This window comes from Diceros bicornis, chromosome 21 (assembly GCF_020826845.1).
Source record: "Diceros bicornis minor isolate mBicDic1 chromosome 21, mDicBic1.mat.cur, whole genome shotgun sequence".
Taxonomy (NCBI): domain Eukaryota; kingdom Metazoa; phylum Chordata; class Mammalia; order Perissodactyla; family Rhinocerotidae; genus Diceros; species Diceros bicornis.
The window spans coordinates 54904856-54927100 of record NC_080760.1 but is presented as its reverse complement, the minus strand read 5'-3'; the positions used below and the strand labels follow the sequence as shown (position 1 = coordinate 54927100).

The window sequence follows — 22245 nt, the reverse complement described above, 5'->3', positions numbered from 1 at the left end:
CGGAGGGTGTGGTCTGAGCGGCGGGGGTTCTGAGGCCAGCGGTGGCTGGAGAGGTCAGGACATTTCCACAGAGGAGGGTGCGGCAGTCTCACGCTGACGTCCACGGGCTCCTCGTCCACCTGCAGGATACTCACAAGTCACCTCCCGGAAATGCTACCTCTCGACTTCCTGGGCCTCCTCATTGAGGGGCCCTTCCTCTGACCCCTGGCCCCCTTCGGGCCCCCCACGCCCCTGTTCTGCTCCCGCACGACCTCCGCTCAGGTTCCCTATGTACGTTTGTGTGATTTTTGGCTTGCCCCCTTGGCAGTGAGCACCGTGATGACAAGGGCCGTGCAGACTGCTTGGTGAGCCCCATCCTCCCCGTCTTACTGGGTGCAGGAGCCCAGATGGCAGCTGTGGACATGGCCCTCAGGATGAAGACATCTTCTCACCTCCCTTGCAGCTAGAAGTACCCAAGGGACCCAGTTCTGGCCAAGGGGTGTGTAAGCAGATGTGGTACCTGCAATATTTAAGAACAGTCCTTGAAACGGTGGGATTGGGGTGAGAGCATGCTTGCAGGTCTTTCCACTGTCCAGTTCTCTTTCCTGCTGATTAGAAAGCAGACATGATGGCTGGAGCCTACACAGCCATCTGTGCCATGAGGCAGGAGGCCCATTTGAGGATCAGAGGAGCAACCAGATTAAAGGAGTCTGGGGTCCTGACGACTGTGAGGCTGCCTTCCCAGGCCTATCGCCTATCTCCACTTGAATATGTAACGTTAGAAGCAAACATTGATCTTGTTGAGGTTTCTGTTGTTAGCAACCAGATCTAATTGTATGGTATCCCCAGGGCCTAGCATGTTGCCAGACATTGGAAGTAAAGGTTGCTGAATGAATAAACGATGGTGAACAGAATAAGATTTGGCAAGAGAGGTGACAGGACGCTGTGCCAGGTAGCGATCCTGGGTGGTGAGTGTGGAAGAGACAGACCCTGCTCCTTGGGGTGTGGAGAAGCCTGCCCCCTCAGGGACAGAGGAGGAGCAGACTCTGCATTTCTCAAGAGAGGCGGCAAACAGCCTTCACTTAGGACACGATCAGCAAGAGGCCGCCCAAACGCTCCTCTCATGGATTTCCTTTGACTCTTTTTTTTTGCCACTCCTGCTTGGCGTTAAATACCTTGGGAGGCTGTTACAAGTCTCCCGCTGGAGCCGATGTTCTAAGAGCCTCATCCTGGGGCACGGCTGGTCTTGCATGGTCGGGGTCGAGGTGCTTGCCTTGGTCAGACCCCTGCTCTGTGCTGGGCCTGTGCCAGCCCCTTCCCAGCACGTGTTTCCCTCGTGACACGGCCCCTGTACAGCTGACCAAGCCACGGCGCGCCACCCTCCTGCACAGCCCTTTCCCACGCCTATGCCTGGGCATGCTCACAAGCACCCTGCGGCCCCAATCGGCTCCCGCATCGCTGCTTTGGAGAACATGCCCAGAGAAGGTAAGTCACTGCTCAACACCACACAGCAAAATGGGCAGGTTTGGTGTTGGAACAAAGACTAGGTTGCATGGGGGGCACCACGTGAAAAACAAGCCCCTGTGAGTACAGCTCCCATGCTCACTCACTTGTCTCTGCTCCTGGAGGCCACACCATGCTCTAGGCACTCTGCCGAGTGCCGTGATGCAAACACACGCACAGGGGCCTGTCCTCAAGGAGCCTGCCATCCTGTGGGCAGACACACGCCTGAGAGGGTAACGGTCCAGTCCTGATGCGCACGGGGGCTTGTGTCTGCTGGGAGTGGCATCCACAGCAGCACGAAGGAGGAGGGGCTTGTTCCCCCTGATGACGCTTCTGGGGTGCAGGTGGGGCAGAGGCTTCACACAGCATCTGCTCCCCGTTCTCAGCTTGGGATCTGTTCCCTTGCTCCCCAAATGGCTGCTCTCCTTGGGACACGCCCTCCAGGCTGGACCGGGGAGAAGGCAGAGGGACAGTAAGATGGGCTGGTCAGCCGCACCCGGCCCTCTGAAAGGGCCCAAAGATTCACTGGGCCTCCTGCCTCATCCCCCCAACAGGATGGTCACAGTAAGGCTGGGTACATAGCTGCCTTGAATAAAACTGGGGTTCTGCTGGCAGGGGACAAAGGGGGACTGGGCCGCAGTGACGTCATGCTCACGGGACTGGATGGCGAGGGAGCCGGTGATGAGCGAAGGCGGCTATGACGTGCTGGAGCAGAGCGGAATTGCACCCGCCTTCTCCGTCTGGGCAGCGGCCGGGTGGGTGCGGATGGCCTCCTAGAGAAGCTCACGTGGGAGCTAGGCTTCAGGGGACACACAGGAAGGGTGGGAGGGAGGGAAACGCACTGCACCCCACACCTCGACACTATTTGACCTGGAGATCCGCACAACCACAGAGAAGCCCGTGTTGCTTCTCTCGTCAGAGCGAGCATTTGTGGGGTTGGCTTTAGTGGGTGCTGCGTGGAGGTTCCTTCTGAAGACCCTCGAACTATCCCCAACTTTGCTGTCCCCACCTCCACTGGGGCCTAAGGGAAGATCCAAATTGGGGAGTTGCCAGCTGAGGACAAGCCACTCCCTGACCCTCTAGTAAGAGCCCACCCTGCAGGGGCCAATCCCTGTCACTCACCCTGTTGGCCAGAGATGGGTGCAGAGGTGGGCCTGGCACTCCGGTGGGGCCTAAGTGCTTCCCCAGGAGTTGGCCCTGTCAGGAGGAGGAGAACCCAGGGCTGCCCGCATCTGTGATGACCCCTGCAGGCACACAGGGAGGACGAGATGTGGCAGAGCAGGCAGATGCCATGAGGGGGCTTCTTCCCTTGTTCTGCTCTGGGGATCTTGGCATCCTCCTATCCCGGCATGCTCCTAGTTTTTCCAGGGAAAGGACCTGACAGAGGGTACCCATCTTTCCTGCTTCCCCGTGGGGCGCTAGGTGGGCTTGCCCCAGATTCGGGAGGAAGCAACAGGTACTCAGCACCTCTTCTGGGTGGGCCCCTGTTCATGCTAGACCGTTCCCTCCCCACCCCCACTGTATGGGTGCAGAAGAACATTCCTGGAGGTGGTCATCCTGGAGAAAGTCTACTTCACTTTTCCCTCCTTCCTTCCACACCCCACCATTGGGTTGAGAGTGGCGCAGTGGCCGGAGCATCCTCAGACCCGACTGCCCCAGCTCTCAGGTAGGCATTTGCCCTGGTGACCCCTCCCCTGACGCCCCTGAGCTGGGTCAGCAGTTGCCTGCACACAGCAGGAACTGGCTTCGCGTGCACTTGGGCTGTCCTGGGGGCAGGGTGAGAAGCCATGTCCAAATCCTGCTCGCCTGTGAAATGGGCACATGCCACCTGCCCCAGGGTCATGGTGAGACTCAAGTACACCAGGGCAGGCTGATGTGAGCAAATGCCTGCTAGCCCCCTGGTGGCCCCTCTTCCTTCCTGCCCCCTTCCCCACATTTGTGCCACACACAATCATTCCCATGTGCACATCCAAGCACACAGACATGCATGCATACTTACGTCCCTGTGCACGCAAGTGTGCATGTAGCATGTCCATGTGCACGCAAGTGTGCATGTACCCCCCACAGCACTTGTTCACACTTGAACCTTGTGCACTGGCACACACACTTGCACACACACTTAGGATCTCATGACGTTGTAAGAGGCAGGAGCCAGGCCTGCTCCGGGAACCCGGCTGACCAGAGACTGCCCTGGCCCACTCCCTCCACGGAAATGCTTGGGTGTGCGGTGACATCCCCTTGACACCCCTCCAGGCGCTGAGCAGGGGTCGGAATCTGCAGGGGCTCAGCAGGCCTCTGAGGGCCTAGGGTCGCCAGCAGTGATCAGAGGCCCCTCTGACCCGGGGCACCTCCGGGTCCTGGCCGCGGGGCACGGAGCGTGGGCACCAGGCCTCCCGGGTCCTTGCCCTGGGCAGCGGCCACCAGCGTGCCCCAGCACGGCCCCGGCGCTTCTCCCGACCGCCCTCCTCCGCCGAAGCGGGCCCATCCTGGAGCGCCTGAGGCTGGGCGCTGTGCACTCCTTGTCGAAGTGCCCTCCATTGTCACCTCGTTCTACAGGTGGGGAGACTGGGGCTCGGAGGAGGGACTGAGCCGGCCATCTCCCAGGGCCGGGGAAGGCGGCGGGAGCGACTCGGCCCAGCCCGAGAGACCGGGGCCGTGCACTCCTGGGAGCCCTCGGTGGCCCTCGGGGACCGGAGCCCTGGCCCTACACCTCCAGGAGCGGGCTTTGTGGCCCAGCCGGCCACCGTCCCTGACCGTTTCCGGCCGCCCGCGCAGGGCACTCGGGGATTTGTAGTCCCCGGGCGCACGCAGTCCGCCGCGCGCCCCATCTCGGGCGGCCATTGGCTGGCGCGACGCGGCGGGGCTGACGGGACGGGCGGGGGGCCTCGCGGCTCTCGCCCGGCGGGGGCGGGGCGGTCACGTGACGTTCGGGCGCCGGCTCCGCCCCCCGCGCCGCCCCTCCCGCCGAGAGCTCACCGAGGGCGCCCGGAGCCCAGGCCCAGGTGAGGCGGCGGCGCGCGGGGGTCGGGCGGCGGGGCGAGGCGGGCCCGGCCGAGGGGGCGCGCGGCCCGAGGCCGGGGGTGGGGGGGCGGGGGCGGGAGGGCTCGCGGGCCGGCGGGGGCGGGGACGCCTGGGGAGGAGCGGGCGGAGGGGGCGGGGCGGGGCGGGGCGGCCGGGGTGGGGGGCGCTCCGGCTCCTCCCCCGAGGGCGCCCCGCCGCGGGGACCCCCCCACCCCAGGACGCATGCGCCCGATGGCCCCGCGGCGGGTCTGTGCGCGGTGGGTCCCGGGCAGGGGGCGCGGCTGCCCTGAGGCCCCGGTGCCCACCTGCCGGGCGCAGGGGGCGGTCCTCAGCACCGGCGCGTGGGCGCCACCCCCGGGGGAGCTGACCCTGCGCGCGTCCCTCCGTGCCTCCCTGCCCTTCCTCCAAGTTTGGCTTGAAAGGGGCCTCCTGGTTCTGAGGGCTGGGGGCGTCGTGGAGGAGCTTCCAGGTGGCCCTGGGCTGCGCTGTCCCCGCGGACCCCTTCAGGGGCCGCCTGTTGGGAGACTCCTGTCTGGCGCCGTGTGCGCGCCGTCCAGCCTGGTGGCCACTAGCCGCGGCGTGTCACAGGCGTGGACCACTGCCGTCGTGGCGGAAAGTTCTGTGGGCCAGGCTGCGGGACGAGATGGGCCGGCTGCCATCCCAGCCTCACCAGCTCCCTTCCGTCCTCACCTGCCCGCTGCCCGCCCTTCCCTTAGTTCCTGGGGGTGACAGCTCGGCCTCCTCCAGGCTCCCAGCTCGCTTTCCCCAGCACCCTCCCCCACTGGTGTCCTGTCTCCTTTCTTTCCCAGCACTTCGTGTTCTGTCGCTGCCCCTTGTTTGCTTGTGTTCTGTTTTATCTGTGGTCCCTGCGTGGCAGGGATGGGGTTCCTCACTGCACCCCCAGTGTGGACACAGTATCAGGGTGAAAGATGCAGGGGAGGTTTGTCAGCATTAGGGGGTTGCAGCCTATTGAAACGCTCATTTCCTGTGGTTCAAACTCAGATGTTGTAGGTCCTCAGGGGAAATCTGGTAAGCAAAGATCTGCCCTGTCCATGCCAGTTCAGGAGCCAAGTTGTGATTGCAAATGGCTGTGGGCGAGTGACAGTCTGAGGTGTCCTGGAAGAGGCGCAGCTTTTGCCACCTCCACGTTCCTCTCCTCCATTGGCCTGGCTGCCCTGACTGTGTCCAGGCAGCCTTCCCTGGGCGCTCCTCTGCCCTGTCTGGGATGGGTGCCTAGGCCCAGACCCCGCCTTCCTTTAGGGTGAAGGTCGGCATCTGGTTCCTGCCCATCGCTCCAGCCACATGGTCCGTGTGCTCCAGCAGTGCAGAAGTCCTTGTCTCCTGCACATCCCGTGGTTGTCACCAGCACGAGAGTGTCGATGCCAGGCTTTCTGCTTGGAATGCCCTTGTACTCCTGGCATCTCTTTGGCAGCCTTCCTGTTCCCTGCCTCCCCTGGGTCGGGCTCACCCACGTTTACACCCATGCCCACAGCACCCGGTTCTCACCTTGCCTTTCTGTGTCTTGCTGAGATGACCTATGTCTGTGTTTGCCTCCCGCACACGGCTGAGAGTCCCAGAGCGTGGGGACTCCCCTCTCGGTCACCCGTGGATCTTGAGTGCCCAGCCCAGCATGTAGAGCACGGTGGGCACCCAGCAGATCGTGTGAGTGAGTAGACTGGACATACATGCCAGCGAAGAGAACATGGTGAGAAACTCACTTGGCGCAAGGGCTCTGTTAATGACGTGGGCAGGCTCGAAGCAGGGAGATGGGACTTCCCTGGGGGCAAAGACATAAGCCGTGACCAGGGGTGTACTGAGCTGTTAATGACAAGGACGACATGCCTGCTGTAGGGTCCCGAAGAAGGGAGGCCTTCCCAGGAGGTGGGGTTTGAGCTGGACCAGGTAGCAAGGTGAGGTTTGGCTGGCCAGAAAGACTGGGTGGGCGTACAGGGTGTGATAACACGAACCAGCCCTGCCGCAGCACACAGCACTCCCTGGGGGCCTGGCTCTGTGCTGAGCGACTTACCTTCTGTTCATCCTCTCGGTGGTTCCAGGGGGAGGGCCTGTTCATATCCTTGTATTACAGGTGCAGCACCTGAGGCACAGACAGGTGAACTTGGCCCGAGTCCCTTAACCACCAAGTTCCGCGTCACCATCCATCCCACCCCAGATGTGGGGTTTGCTTTCGAGGTTGTTGGGCGTTTTATTGCTCTGACTAGTGGTCGGGATACATGAGCAGTTGGCCAAGGCTTAGACTTTGGTTTTTAATGCACACAGGTGTATCTGTGGCTACTGGACTTGTTTTGATTGTGTTGTTTGCTACAAGTGGAATTTAACCTGTGTGGCTCAGTCCAGCTGTAATTCCTTATGTTCTTTAAAATCTGTGCGACGTCAGGGGTGCCGGCCTCCATGGGGCTGTGCGGTGGGTCTCCTAGGATTCGGCTGTTTTCTGCCAGAGTGCCCAGCACTGCCTGGCTTCTAAATGTTTGCTGACCTGGAATGCAGGAATGGGTGACGGAAGACTAAAGGGAAGAAAGAATGAACAGAATGAAAGAACGGGCCTGCCCATCCCCTTGGGGGGACATCACCTGCAGTTGTCCAGTATTCATTCCTGCACGCGACACTGAATATCCTTATCCCCTTTAGGTGCCTTGAGGCGGGCGAGGGGAGGATTATACCTGTTTTTCAGGTGAGGAGCTTGGGGCGGAGAGAATGCCCTGTGCCTGGAGCTGGGACTCCACAGCAGAGGCACAGCTGTCCGCCCTGTTGGCCGCCCCACCAGCTTGGGAGCCGCAGCTCTGGACGCCCAGCTGTGGCCCAGGCCCGGAGCTGGTGGGCGCCTGGGGGCTGTTTGTTGAAGAAGTGAGGGGCTCGTGTCAGAGCTGAGCTGTGTGCTCTACCACGCTTCCTGTTAGCACTGCCCCTGGAGCCAGCGGAACCTGCCGGAGAAAGGGAGGTGTCTTGCCCTGGGTCCTGGTGGAGAAGACAGGACCCACCAATAAGCCCAGCCAGGTGCCTTGTGGGTGCCCGAGCTGGTGGAGCCGATGGAGCGGATGGGGATGGTGATGCCGCCTCTGGGGGGGCCCTTGGTTCAGAGTGCCGTGTCTGCAGTCCAGGGCTCTCCTCGAAGCCGTGGCAGGTGTTCTGCCCAGACTTATCCCAGATGCGGGATTGTCCCCATCAGCCTGAGGCTTGCTGAGGGCCAGGCCGGGCATGAAGTGAAGATGATTCCACGCTTAGCTTCCAGCCCAGACTGCACCAGATGGAGCCCTTCCCCTCTTTTTGGTCCCCCCCAGGCTTGGGTAGGCCCCGATAGGACTTGAGGCTGCTAGTGGGCTGCATGTGCTCTTGTAGGCTGCGGGTGGGGCTGGGGGTCCTGATAGATATCTGGGAAGGGGTCCTGGATGTGGATGAGGCCTGAGCTGAGTATTGAAGACTGAGCATGAGAAGGAGGCCATGCCAGGCAGCAGGGTACCTGAGGGGAGGCACAGCAGTGCGGGGCTCCCCACAGGCTGGTCTGACTGGGGCCAGCCTCTAAGGGCCTGGCAGGGCAAGGTGAGGCCTGGACTTTGGTCCTGAGCAGGGAAGGGCCAGCATGAGCCATGGAGAAGTTCACCTGATGAGGGCAGGCGACGTGGCTACAGGGAGCAAGGACCAGGGGTTTGGGCCAGGTCGCACCCAGGGCCTGTGCTGGGGGCTGCTGCTGGCCGTGAGAGGCGTGCTCCTTCCCCAGCCCGCAGGGTCAGGCCTGTCGGCCCCTTGGTTCAGTGTTGTGGCTGGAGCTGTGGTGCGGCAGCAGTGCTGTAGACCCCCTTGATGGAGTGATGGCTGGCCGGGGAGAGCTGGGCCTTTCCTGGGACTGGGCGGCAGGCTGCTCATTATTCCAGTAGCCTGGGCTCCCGCCTCTGGGAGACACCAGCCCTTCCCCGGGTGGACATGAGAGCAGAGCGGGGCAGTCATGCTGATCCCATGAGCCCCGGCCCAGAGCTCCGGCCCAGTAAACTTTTATTGTTTTCTTTAAGTGGACTGATGGAAGCTCGTTTTGTTTTCTGCCTCTGATTTCCCCCGAGGGAAGGACCAGGACCCAGCCCTGACTTGTGTCAGCGTGGGGTCCGGAAATAGTGGAGTCCCACGGACACAGCGTTGCAGCGTCCTGGCTGTAGGATGCTGACTGGTGTCGCTTACTGGCACCTCCCTGAGCCCTGCCCTTTCTGATCCTGCAGCCACCTGTGAAGTGGTGGCGTCAGCACCATCTTGGAGACGTGGACACTGAAGCTCAGGGCCTTTAGGAGACATTGCCGCGGGATGCAGGGCGGGTCCCGAAGGCGAACGAGGGGCTGTGGGAGTTAGGGAGTGCCCGTGGGAGGCTGTTGCAGCCCCAGGGCAGGTGGAGCTGCCTCTGCTGACCGATTGTTCGGCTGCGTCGCCACTGCCTCCTGCTCCAGAGAGCTTGCTCTGCCTGGATGGTGAGGCATGGCCTGCTGTTGAGGGGCACCAGCGGGAATACAGGAGAACTGAGTGTCGTTGCCCTCTGGGTATCGTCTCCGCCGTAGTCACCGCTGTTCATTGACCTCTGGTGTCTGCCAGGCCCCTGCCAGGTCCTCACATTCCTCAGATCAGGAAACTTCCCTGGGCTGAGCGTCTTGTCCGGAGTCACAGGCCCTTAAGGGACTGGCCAGGGCTTGAACCCGGCTCCAGAGCCCGCTCACCACTCTGCTGCCCCGCCTGCCCAGCATTCCTGCTCTGCTGCCTCCCGGGCAGGACCAGACTGGAAGACGCGTACACGCCGAAAGCTGCCCTGTGAGTTAGGGGACACCGTTAATGAGGGCAGTGATTACACTAGTCAAGACTTAATCCTGGACTTCCCTCCAGTGTTGAGCTGACTGACGTTACAAAGGAGAGATTGGCAGAAGTCTGAGGGCTTGAAGGAGTCCAGGTATTGAAGCGTGAGGTTTCTCACAGAGAGGAGAGGCCGAGGTAGAACTTGGAATTCTCGTTCCCAGCACAGCTGAAAGGTGGGGTAGACTGAGCTTGCCACGGGGCCATGGCTGGCTCCCCGGGACCTGTGGAAGGGGGTCCAGTCGTCGAGTCAAGCGTTTGCAGGGCTTTGGGCCCGGTGCCATGCTCTGTCTACCCGTGCCTGCCTGTCCTTCCAGCGCCTGAGCCAGACCCTGGGTGTGGTCTGAGGGGTGCAGACTGAGCCTGTGCTGGCTAGGAGGCCGGACCTCGGGGGTGCAGAGTGTTGGTGAAGGAGGAGGGTGGGTGTCATCTGGGGAGGATGGGGAGCATCAAGGCTCTGCTCAGGGAATCGGTGCTAGATGGAGCCACAGGACGAGGCCAGGTACAGCCCTGCTCCCTCCCGCCCCAGCCACCTTTGGCTGCCCTCCACCGGGATCCATAATCCATTCTGGCCAAGTGTTTGGAACGGGACATATTTTTAAACCAGAAGCTCAGAATCAATCTCTCTCCACATTAGAACAACACAACACCACAGCCTCCTTCCTGGGCTTGGCTGCCCTCTCAGCACTGGCTTTTAGTAGCAGTGCTAATGAGGAGCTGGATTCATTACCCAGGTCTGACCTCCTTCCCCCCTGCCGCCTCGCCCACAGTGGAGGTGCTAATGAGCCTGGGAAGGCTGGCCGGGGGTGGGGACGAGAGTCTCTTCTGTTCCTTCCTGGTCCAGGGTCCAGAAAATCTTCAGTTGCGGGGATGGACGTTCTAGCTGGTCCGCAGCCTTCAGCCTGGGCCACTCTTAATGTGCTGGCTCTTCCTGCCACGGTGTCGCTGTGGCATGTCACTCCCTGCTGACAGTCCTCCAGGCGCCCATCCTTGCAGCCTCTCACTTGGTGTTCGCGGCTCCTTGTGGTTTGACCTGATCGTTGTTCCAGCCTCCGGTCAACCTGCTGGGCTGACTTCTTGGCCGTCTGAGCCTGCGCTTGTGTGTCTGCTCGGCTGCCCCTCTCTCTGGAGTGGCCGGGTGCCAGCCCTGCCTGGTGACCCCCTCTGACCACTCAAGGCTCAGCTCCGTGCTGCCGTCTGGAAGCCCGCGCCGTGCTCGGGGCCTGGCACCGAGGGCAGGACACGGGGAGGGCTGTGGACTGATAAGTCTCTCGGGGCTGGCTCCTCGTGGCCTGCGGACTTTTGTCTCGGTGTCGGGCTCCCCATGCACTCCCCCTGGGTTACCTGTGTCTTTTCTGTCTCTGTGGTCCCAGCACAGGAAGAACACACAGTAGGTGCTCCATAAATGCCTGTGCAAGCATGAGCTAGCGATTGGAAAGACCTGCTTCTCAGCAGCCTCTGGGGCACCTAGGCCACCCCCATATCTCCAGGTGGGGCACACATGGAGTTGGTGGGCCGGCCGTGAGCAGGTGCCTCACCTGTGTGCAGACTATTCAGCTTGGAGAGGGCGGGTCAGGACTGCTGGGTGGCACAGCTGCGTGGAGATGGGGCCCGGGTTAGCCTGGGTGCTGCAGGCGGATGAGCGTGTGGCAGGTGGATGGCGGGTGGGGAGGCTGCAGGAAACCTGAGGAGCATGGCCACAGCTCCAAGCCGAGCGATGCAGTGGTCTTAGTGCCACTGCTCAGAGCCGGGACGTGGAGGCATCATTTCCTCTTAGACCCCAAGAGGTGCTGTCATTTTCCCGAGGCCTCAGAGTGAGCACAGAGCAGAGGTGGGCGTGGAACCCAGTGGTCCAACCGCAGAACCTGAGTCTGTCTGTTCCACCCTGCCCCTACGGCATGATGGCCCTGGATTGCGGAGGGCTGCATCACCAGTGGGTTTGAAATTGCTTCTTGGGACTGGAGGGGCTTGGGTCAGCCCTGTTGTGTACATTCCGTTCCTTTACCCAGAGCGGCTCTGTGCCTTCTGAGTACTGTTGTGTTTGAAGAAAGGATTGTGGAGCTAGGGAAAGTTCTAAAACTGGTTCATCCCTCATTTTACATGTGGGGAGGCAGAGGCCAGAGCTGCTGTAGGGTACAGCTTTGTCCTGCCTCCTTCGCCCTGACAGTAGGACAGGGCAGAGCACCTGCCACCTTCCTGTGCCACTGCCCACCTGCAGGGGGGTTCGGAGGCCAGTGGAGGAGAGGGCCCCACAGGCAGCATGCAGGGTTCTGTCTTATGGGGCAGGAGGGCCAGGTTGGCAGGGAGTGAAGTCAGGCAGCTGGATGTAGGCACGGATGTGACTGGATGCGTAGAGGTCCTAACAGTATAGGCTGGGTCTTGCTGCCGTGACAAGCATCCTGAGTGTCAGTAACCTGAAACCACAAAGGTCGTGTCTGCCAGGATTGTGGGGCTGGCTCAGTGTAGTCAGAGGCTCCGGCTGACGGAGCAGCCCACTGTCTGGAATGCAACGTCTTTCTGCCAGAGGGCCAGGGAGCTCTGGGGGTCTTGTCCTGGGAACTAAACACTTGGCTCAGAGGGAGCCAGGTCACTCTTGCTCAGTTCATTTGCCAGAAGGAATCTCGTGGCTCCGTTTGCAAGGGGCGAGGAAGTGCAGTGCTGGCCCCTCCCTGGGGAAGGGAAGTGGGGACAGTGGGGGTCAGCTCTGTCCCTGCCCACGCCGGCTGGCCAGGCAGCTTTGTGCTTTTGGAAGGCTGCCCTTCCTGCCTGGGCTTTGCCTGTGCACAGAGGGGTTGGGCCCTGCCATGGCTCGGTGCCCTCTGGTCCTGATGTTCCAGGAGGCAGGTGCTCGGGGAAGCAGATCAGGTTGAATGTGGCCTCTGCTCTGGTGACCTCGGGCATGGAGGTCGACAGCCCTGTGTCTATTTTTTATTATTCCACTTTTAATTTTGAGACAATTGTACATTCAGGTGCAGTTATAAGAAATAGTTCTGAGTCATGCTGTGTGCTTTACCCAGTTCCCCAATGGAGTGTCTTGCAAAGCTGTAGCACGGCGTCACACCCGGATACAGACATGGATGCGGTCAGAATACAGGCTGTTTCCATCACCCAGAGATCCCGCTCGTCGCCCTTTTGTAGCTGCACCCACCGCCCTGCTGCCCTGCCCTCCCTAACTTCTGGGAACCACTAGTCCATCCTCCTTTCTCCAATGTCATTGCAAGAATGTTGTGTAAATGGAGTCATATAGCATATAACCTCTGGGGACTGGCTTTTTTCATTTGGCATCATTCCTTGGAGATTTCTCAAGGTTGTCGCGTGTGTCGGTACTTTCTTTCTTTTATTACTGAGTCTTATTCTGTGTGTGGCTGGACCACAGTTGAACCATTCCAGTGTCCTCATATTTGAGTAGTTTATATAGTGCAAAAGTAAAAACATGCAAGGACGCATATAGTAGCAAGTTAAAAGTCTCCCATCCCGGCCGGCCCGGTCCTCGTCTCCACAGGTACTGCTCTCCCTGGTTTATCTGTCCCTCCAGATATATACCAGCATACCGGTATATCCCAGAGAAATACCAACATCAGCCAGTACAAGTCAGCCGTGTACAGATCGACGAAATACAGATACTTTCATATTTTTCCTTCTTCTTTACAAGTCATGTTAGAACACATTTCTGCACCTTGGTTTTTATTTATTCCTCCTACTAAACAAGAGGCACCGGAGATCTTTCTACATCAGTACAGAGAGCTTCTCTTTTGTTTTTGACAACTACAGAGTATTTCAAGTATGGATATGCCAGAATCGATTTCATAGTCCTTTTTCTTCTTTTTGGTGAGGGAGATTGGCCGTGAGCGAACACCTGTGCCAGTCTTCCTCTGTTTTGTATGTGGGACACCGCCGCAGCGTGGCTGACGAGTGGTGCGCTGGTCTGCACCCGGGATCCGAACCTGTGAACCCCTGGGCTGCCGAAGCGGAACGCGGGAACTCAACCACGAGCCACTGGGCCAGCCCCTCATAGTCATTTGTTGGTGGAAATGTGGGTTATTTTCGATCTTTGCCCATCACAGGTGGACAACCTGGTCGTATGCCGTTTGATACAGGTCAAGTACAATGTGTGTAGGATAAACGCTCCGAAGTGCAAGGGCGGGGTCAAAGGAGACAGACTCTTGTGATCATGGCGCAGCTGCCGAACTGCCCTCCCAAGGGGACCTGTCAGTTTATCTGCCGTGAAAGGTCGCGAGGGCGCTGGGCCCCGCCCCTCCCGCCTGGTGTAGTTAGGCTTCCTGCAGGGACACATCCGAGTTTCCCTGATTATGATCCAGTTTGTATCTTTTTATGTATCAAAGAGTCATTTGTAACTTCTTTGTGGACCTACTGTTTCTTGACTTGATTCGTTTTTTAAAAACTGTGTTGTTGATCCTTTTCCTATAGATAATAGAGATTAGCCCTCCCAGTGTCAGATGAATTCAGGTCGTGTGCTGCCTTCTTTTGTTATTCTGACTGTTTTGCTACATAGAAGCTCTTCTGTGGTCGAATTCATCAATTTTTGTATTGCGGCTTTAGGGTTTTGAGTTATAGTTAACAAGGGCTTCTTTGAGTTTAAAAAATCCTGTGTTTTCTTATTGTTTTCACTATTTTAAAGTTTTTATTCGTCTTTTATCCTGGCCTATGGTGTGAGGTGTGGGTCGGACTTTAATTTTTCCAGATGTTTTACCAGTAGTCCATCCAAATTATGAAATGATCCACTTCTTCCCCAGTGGTTTTAGGTTCTGGCTTAGTCATGCCCTAAATTCCCATTTGTACTTAGATTTTTAAAAAAAATGTATTTTACTGTGATAGGAACACTTAGCATGCCGTCTGCCCTCTTAACAAAATGTTGGCGTCGGATGCAGTCTTGCTGAGCGGAGGTGTGGTGCTGGGCAGCCGGTCTCGAGCTAACTCATCTTGCTTGACTGAAACTTGGTGCCTGTTGATTAGTACCTGCTCATTCCCTCTTCCCCAGCCCCTGGGAAGCACCATTCTACTCTCTGCTTCTAGGAATGTGGCTACTTTAGATCCCTCATATAAGTAGAATCCTGTAGTATTTGTCCTTCTGTGACTGGCTGTTTAACTTAGCGTAATGTTCTCAAGGTTTGTCCAAATTGTCGGATATTGCAGAATTTCCTTCTTTTTAAAGGCCGAATAATATTCCATCATATGGGTATGCCACATCTTCGTTATCCATCTGTCTGTTGATGGACATTTAGATTGTTTCCACATCTTGGCTACTGCGAGTACTACTGCAGTGAACATGGAGGTGCAGATATCTCCTTGAGATCCTGATTTCAATTCTTTTGGATAAGTGCTCAGGAGTGGGGTTGCTGGATCATGTGGTGGTTCTATGTTTAATTTTTTGAGGAACCTCTATACTGTTTTCCATGGCGGCTGTACCATTTTGCGTTCCCACCCCCAGTGTGCACAGGTTCCCAGTTCTCCATCCTCGGCAACAACAGTCGTCTTTTGTTTTTTTTTTTGGTAATAGCCATTCCAGCAGGTGTGAGGTGATAGCTCATTGTGGTTTTGATTTGCATTTCCCTAATGTTAGTGGCGTTGAGCAGTTTTTCATATACCGGTTGGCCATTTGTGTGTCTTCTTCAGAAAAATGTCTGTTCAAGTCTTTAGCCCATTTTATAATTGGGTTGTTAGTTTTTTTTCCACTATTGAGTTGTATGATTCCTTATATATTTTGTGTATTGGCCCCTGATCGCATGGATGGTTTTCAGGTACTCTCTCCTGCTCTCTAGGCTGCCTTTTCCCTCTGTGGATGGATCCTTTGCTGTGCGGAAGCCTTCCAGTGGGTGTTGTCCCACTTGTCACTTTTGCTTTTGTTGCTTGTGCTTTGGTGCCATGTCTGTGAAATCATTGCCAAGACCCACGTCAGGAAGCTGTTCCCTGTGCTTTCTCTGGGAATGCCACAGCTGGAGTCTTCGTGTGAGTCTTTACTCGACTTTGAGTGGATTTGTGTGTATGGGGTAGGATGAGGGTCCAGTCTCATCCTTTTGCATGTGCGTCTTCAATTTTCCCAGCATTGTTTGTTGAAGAGACTGTCCCTTCCTTGTTGTGTATCCTTGGCGCCCTTGGTGACCATCAGTGGACCGTATGTGTGTAGACTTATTTCTGGGCCAATGTTCCATTGGTCCATATGTCTGTCTTTATGCTGTAGCGTACTGTTTTAATTCCTGTAACTTTGTAATATATTTTGAAATCAGGATGTGTGGTGCCTCCAACTTTTTTCTTCTTTCTCAAGATTGATTATATTTGTTTTTTATAAGCTGTTCCATTGTCCATGTATGCAGTTGTAACCACTGTTTTAATTATTAAGGCCTTATACTATTTTAATATCTCAAAGAACTGGTTGCTTTTTTGTCATAGCTTTTTTTTTTTTGCCTATTCTAGATTGTTTATCTTTGCGTATGGACTTTGAAATAGCTTGTCTATTCTTTACTCAATCCTCCCACCAAACATACACATTTTCACATGTTCTAATCCCCAAAGCTGATTGGGGTTGGAATTGTGTTAAATTTGTAAGTTAGCTTAGGGAGAGTGACGTCTTGAATGTGATATGTCTTTCCAATTATGTAGGTCTTCTTTGGCATTCTTCTGTAATGTTTTCAAGTTTCTTTATTTGCAGGAATTTTATCCGTTTTGTTGTTATTGTGAGGAGTCTTTTCTCCTACATTACCCTCTGTTTGTATGTACATGTGTGAATATTCTTGATTTCTTTATGTAATTTTGTCCCTTTCTACCTTACTGAGTTCTGTTGTTTTTCAGTTAATTATCTTGGGTATCCCGTTATAGCAACTGCAGCTAGTTGTATGTCACCTTCCCCTTTCCAGGTTTTGTGTTCCAGGTCCTCCCGTTGTCTAAGTGTGTGGGCTGGGTCCTTTAGCACGATGGCAGACCGTCGCTGTGGGCGCCTGGTGGGAATACTCTGGCGTTTCCCAGGAAGCAGACCTGCTCTTGGACTGAGATAGAAACATTTCACGTGTCGAGGAAGAACCTGTCCTTCCTATTTTATTGAGTGTTTCGTTTTTGTAAATGAAGAATTGTTGTTGAATCTTGTCAGTTCCTTTTTTTGGTCATCTGTGGAATGATCATATGATTTTCCGCCTTAGCTCTGTTGACGTGGTGAGTTGCACTGATGGGCTGCTGATGGTGGCACGCTCTGGAGCTCTTCGGGCGTGCCTCACGGGTCTGATATGCGGCTCTTTTACGGTGCGGCTGCTGCTTTCTGCTTGTGTGAGATTCAGTGTCTCTGTGCCGCGCTCCGTAAGCAGGGCTGCTCTGTCCTTTTCTTTCCGGCGTGTACTTTTTTCTTCAGATTCTGAGATCAGTGTTGCACTTGCTGCAAAAACTAATTGAGAGGTTTTCCTTGTAATGCATTCTCCAGCGCAGTGTAATGGCACTGAACTACCTGGTCTGTAAAGGGCTGGTAGAGTTCCCCTGAGAGACTCTTGGAGCCTGGTGTTTTTTTGTTAGTTTGTTTTGAGGAAGAAATTCCTTTGAAAATTTTCTTTCTTTTTGGGGTCAGTTTTACAAATGGCGTTTTCCTGGAAAATTACCAGCCTCGCCCAGCGTCAGAGGTGCTCATGTGGACTTGAGGAGAACGGTCTCCTGGGATTCTCCTCATTCCTTCGCTTTCTGGGGTTGTTTCCCTCTTATTTACTCCATTTTTTTCTTGGTTGGTTAGCTAGTAGTTTCCATTTTATTTTTCTTCAAAGATTCATCTTTGGATGTTTTTATTAAATTTATTGTCTTCTTTTTCTGCTTTTTAACTCATCACTTTTTGCTTATAGTTAATTTCTTTTGCTTTGTCTCAGTTTATCTCATCATCTTTTTTCCTAGGTGTTTGATTCCTAGGCTTGATTCATTGGTTTACATTCTTTTCCAAAATGTGTTTAATATTTAAGAGCTGTTCCTTAAATTCTGGTTGAATATGTTTTCCTTTCGGAGCTGTCTGGAAGTTCCGTAATTTAGGTTTGTATTCTCTTTGTTGGTCCTAGAGTTGTTTAGGAGCAAGCTTTAAAATTTCCAAGGGAGGTGTCTTTTGATTTCTGGGTTTTGTTATTATTCTAGTTTTAGTTGTGTTTTGATCAGAGAATGTTTACTATTCTCTTTTGAACTTTGGGTTTATGAGGTTTCCCTTGTGGCCCTGATACAGAGTCGGTTTTCGTTGCTGTATCACGGGCGCTTGAAAAGAAGACCTGTTTTCTCTCTTGGGTGTACGCAGGTTGGCATGTGTCCTTACTTCTCGTCTGCTTGCTCCGTTGTGGACCGAGAGACGTGAATTGCAGTCTCTGCCACCCGTAGGTCTCTGTCTCTTTCTGCGCGCGTCTCCTGTGAATGTCGGCTCTGTGTTACCTGCACAGCTGTTTATAACTATTGTATTTTGATTCTGAACTGCGCCTGTTGGTGTCACCAGGTGCCTTTTGCCTGGTCTCCTGTGTCTGACGTTGGGGCCGTGCCTCGTCCTGCTTTCTGCACTGGGCGTTTGCCTGGAGCACCTTTGCCCTGTCGCTCTTAACCCTCTGAATTCCTTCAGGTGTGTCTCTTATATACCATGGAGAGTTGGGTTTTACTTGTGATCCAGTCTGAGAATCTTGTTTTCTTTCACTAGATAAGTTAAAGTAATTTACATTTATTGATAGGATATTTGATCTTAGTTCTGGCATGTTTTGCATGTATTTTTTTTTGAAAAGTCTTTTACTATGTGTGTTTTTTTTTTTTTCTGTGAGAGAGAGCAGCCCTGAGCTAACATCCATGCCAGTCCTCTTTTTTTTGCTGAGGAAGACTGGCCCTGAGCTGACATCCGTGCCCATCTTCCTCCACTTTATGTGGGATGCCGCCACAGCATGGCCTGACAAGCAGTGCGTCGGTGTGCACCCGGAATCCGAACTCGGGCCGTCAGCAGTGGAGCGCGCGCACTTAACCGCTAAGCCACGCGGCCGGCCCGTTTTTTTTTTTTCATTTATATAGTTTTGATATTTAGGAGAGTCTGTGTCTTTGTCTTAGCGGTTACCTTTGTAATATTATCTCATGTGGTGCCCTCAGCCTACTCTGTCTGCAGGCACCATCTATTATGTGCCTTCTGTGTCTGGCAGAATAGTGTCTCCCTGTCTCCCTCCTCCCCTTTCACCCAGGATGGCCACACTCTAGTCCCTGGAACCTGTGGATGTGTTATGTTACGTGGCAAAGGGACTTTGCAGATACAATTAAGGTTACGGACCTTAAAATAGAGAGGTTATCTTGGATTATCTGGGTGTGCTCAGTGTAATTACATGAGCCCTTCAAAGCAGAGAACTTTCTCCAGGGAGAAGTGAGAGAGAGGTGGCAGGAGGGGACGTCAGAGAGATTCAGGAGTGAGAAGGATTTGAGACGTAGGGGCCAAGTGCGAGGACCGGAGAGGCGCCTCTGGGAGCTCAGGGTTGACCAGCTGGCCGCCAGCAAGGAACCGTGACCTCAGCCCTACGGCCGCCAGGGCCTGGATTCCACAGCAGTCAGCGTTACCTCCCAGAGCCTCCGGGAGGAGGTGGCCCAGCCGCACTTCCGAGCTCCAGAGCCTGTGGGACCGCAGGTTGTGTGGTTTTGCTGCCAGGTTGGTGGTGATTGGATATGGCAGCAATGAGAAACGAGTGCACCTTCTCTGAGTGATTATGAAGTTCATGTGCTTGTTTACTTCCTCCCGTCACCCGATTTTGGTCAATAATCGTACCTTTCTCGGTGTTGACCTTTGTACCGATACATCTGCTTGCACTTCTGTTACTGGAGTGTCGGCTGTAAGTGATATCCTTCCACTCTGTGTTCTTGCTGACGAGGCGATGAGCTAATTATCCTGCCTGCCTCCCTCATTTCCCTCTCGATTTTCATGAGTTGAGTCATTTCTCCATAGTTAGAGTGTTATGCTGTTTGCATTCTGTCTGCCATCCATCCCCATGTTGGTTTTAGTCCGCATCTACAGGTAAACGTGTTTAAAGGGCTCTCTGATGGCCCTTCTGGTCGAGCTTCATCTGTCAGCCTTTGATGGCTGAGGTGTGTCCTGCAGGTGCTTTCTCAGCATGGCTGATGGGAACTGTGTCCCTAAGGGCTGTGAGTTCAAAACCGTGCTTCTGCGCTTGAAGGAAGGTCGCAACGTTGATGGAGTCCTTGGTTTAGAGCATCATTCTTTGAGTGTCTTGTAGGTGTCGTTCCCCTGACTTCTCACTTGCTTGCTTTGGAGAAATCTGAGGCCTGCCTGGTTAATCTTCCCCTCACAAGTGATTTAATTTCTTTCTTTCCACCTTAATTTGTTCATTTTTCTTGTTTCTGTCCTTCATGTTACTTGTTTCCCCTGAAGTGTCTTTTCTCCCTTATGCTCTTCGCAGTTTTATCTTCCTGTTGATGGTCCTGTTTCTTTTACGAGTTCTGCCAGCTCGGGTTATGTTTCCATCTTCTTTCTGAGTTCTTGGAATTCTGCTTTGAAGACTTCCTTCCTAGGGACAGGGGCCTGATTCCTTTTGACGTTCAGGGCAAACTGGTTTTCAGCTGCCTCGTGGTGGGGTGGGTGTTCTTCGCCTCTCGGCAGCTGTTGCTGCTCTCTTGTGTAGCATCTCGGTATCAGTGCTGGGCTAATTCCTCTGTTGTTGTTCTTTTTAAAAAACATTTAAAAATCCTGTTTTTTTAATTGTAGTAAAACACACATAACATAAAATTTACCATCTTAACCGTTTCTAAGTGGACAGTTCATTGGCATTAATTACATTCACATTGTTGTGCAGCCATCACCACCACCCATCTCCAGAACTTTCCATCTTCCTAAACTGAAACTTTGTCCCCATCAAACACTAACTCCCCCTTCTCCCTGGCCCCTGGCAGCCACCATCCTACTTTCTGCCTCTGAATTTGACTGCTGTGGGTCCCTCATATAAGTGGACTCCTACAGTATTTGTCCTTTTGTGTCTGGCTTATTTCACTGAACGTAATGTCCTCAAGGTTCATCCAGGTTGTATCATGTGACAGGATTTCCTTCCTTTTTAAGGCTGAAGAATATTCCATTTTGTGAATGGACCACATTGTGTTTATCCGTCCATCCCTTGATGGACACTTGGGTTGCTTCCACCTTTTGGCCATTGTGAACACTGCTGCTGTGAACATGGTGTACAGAGATCTCTGCAAAACCCTGCCCTCACTTCCTTTGGGTCTACACCCAGAAGTGGCTTTGCTGGATCATATGGAGATTCTATTTTACCTGTTTTGAGGAACTGCTGTACTGTTTTCCGCAGCGGCCGTACCAATTTACATTCCTACCAGCAGTGCACAAGAGTTCCAGTTTTTCCACATCCTCACCAACTCTTTTGATTTTCTATTATATATATTTTTAATAGTTGCCATCCTAATGGGTGTGAGGTGCTATCTCATTGTGGTTTTGATTTGCATTTCCCTAATGGTTAGTGATGTGGAGCATGTTTTCATGTGGTTATTGGACATTTGTATATTTTTGAAGGAATGTCTAATCAAGTCCTTTGACCATTTTTAAAATAGAGTTTTTTTTGTTATTAAGTGTTGAGTTCTCTGTATATTCTGGATATTAATCCCATATCAGATATACTTTGCAAATATTTTTTCCATTCTGTGTGTTGCCTTCTCACTCTGTTGATAGTGTACTTTGTACACAGACATTTTTAATTTTGATGAAGTCCAAATTTATCTATTTTTTCTTTTCTTGCCTCTGCTTCTGGTGTCGTATCTAAGAAATCAATGTCATGAAGCTTTCCCCTCTGTTTTCTTCTAAGAGTTTTATAGTTTAGCTCTTACATTTAGGGCTTTGATCCATTTTTGCATTAATTTTTGTATATGGTGTGAGGTAAGGGTCCAACTTTAGCCTTTTGCAGGTGAATATCCAGTTTTCCCAGCACCGTTTGTTGAAAAGACTGTCTTTTCCCCATTGAATGGTCTTGGCACCCTTGTCAAAAATTATTTGACCATGCATGTGAGGGTGTATTTCTAGACTCTGTATTCTGTTCCCTTGGTCTATACGTCTATCTTTATGCCAGGACCACACTGTTTTGATTACTACAGCTTTGTAGTAAGTTTTGAAATCAGGAAGTGTGATGCCTCCAACTTTGTTCTTTTTCAAGATTGTTTTTGGCTATTCGGAGTTTATTGTTCATTTTGGAATGAACTGGGTTTTTTCTAGATCAGTTCTTTGTAAGAGTCCCCCCCACCCCATCTCACAGAGGTGGGGGATGGGGACCTGGAGGTGAGTACCTTGCAGAGGCTTCTCGTTCAGGACGGCCACAGAAGCAGGCTGCTTCCTGCAGACGTGCCTGGCTGGGTGATTCTTTCTGTGGTTCCGGCTCCTCTGCTGCTTGAGCCTAGGTGACCTCTCGGGAGCTTCTGACGCCAGCCCTCCTCGTCCAGCCCTGTTGCTCAGTGGTGTGGCGGAGAAAGGCTTTTGAGTTGGGGGGTCAGCCCGTAGCCGTCAGGGAATGCATTTCTGCAGGTGCTTTCCGAGCCCTGCCACTAGTGCCCTGCGTCCCCTCCCACTTGTGAACTTCACTTTACTTCCACCTCTGAGGGTTCTGCCTGGTTCCACCTGCTCCTAGTAGCCCTTACCTGTGTTTTGGGGCCTGCAAATTGTATTCGTTTCCTACTTTCTCTAAATATGAAGTCTGAGCTTTTAAATTTTTTGATTATTTTTGGAGCGTCATTCTTATCATCTTAATGTGATTTCTAGAAGAAAATAGGAAAAAAATATGTTACTGTATGTAGCCACGTTTATACTTGAAGTCAGTTTCCTTATAGTCAGTCAACTCTAAGAACTGTGAAAATGAAAAAAGGGTGCTGTGGCTCAAATGACTGTTGCGGTGTGTGCGCACAGTAGGCACTTAG

At 53.8% G+C, this 22245-nt stretch overlaps 1 protein-coding gene across 1 annotated transcript in view; it reads left to right on the top strand.

Moving 5' to 3' along the window:
* Positions 1-4430: 4430 nt before the first annotated feature.
* TSNARE1 (t-SNARE domain containing 1) overlaps positions 4431-22245 on the top strand; it is a 122424-nt gene continuing 104609 nt past the window's right edge. The window contains exon 1 of the mRNA XM_058565019.1: positions 4431-4484. The gene's annotated coding sequence lies outside the window, so the exon portion shown is untranslated. The remainder of the gene's footprint in view (positions 4485-22245) is intronic.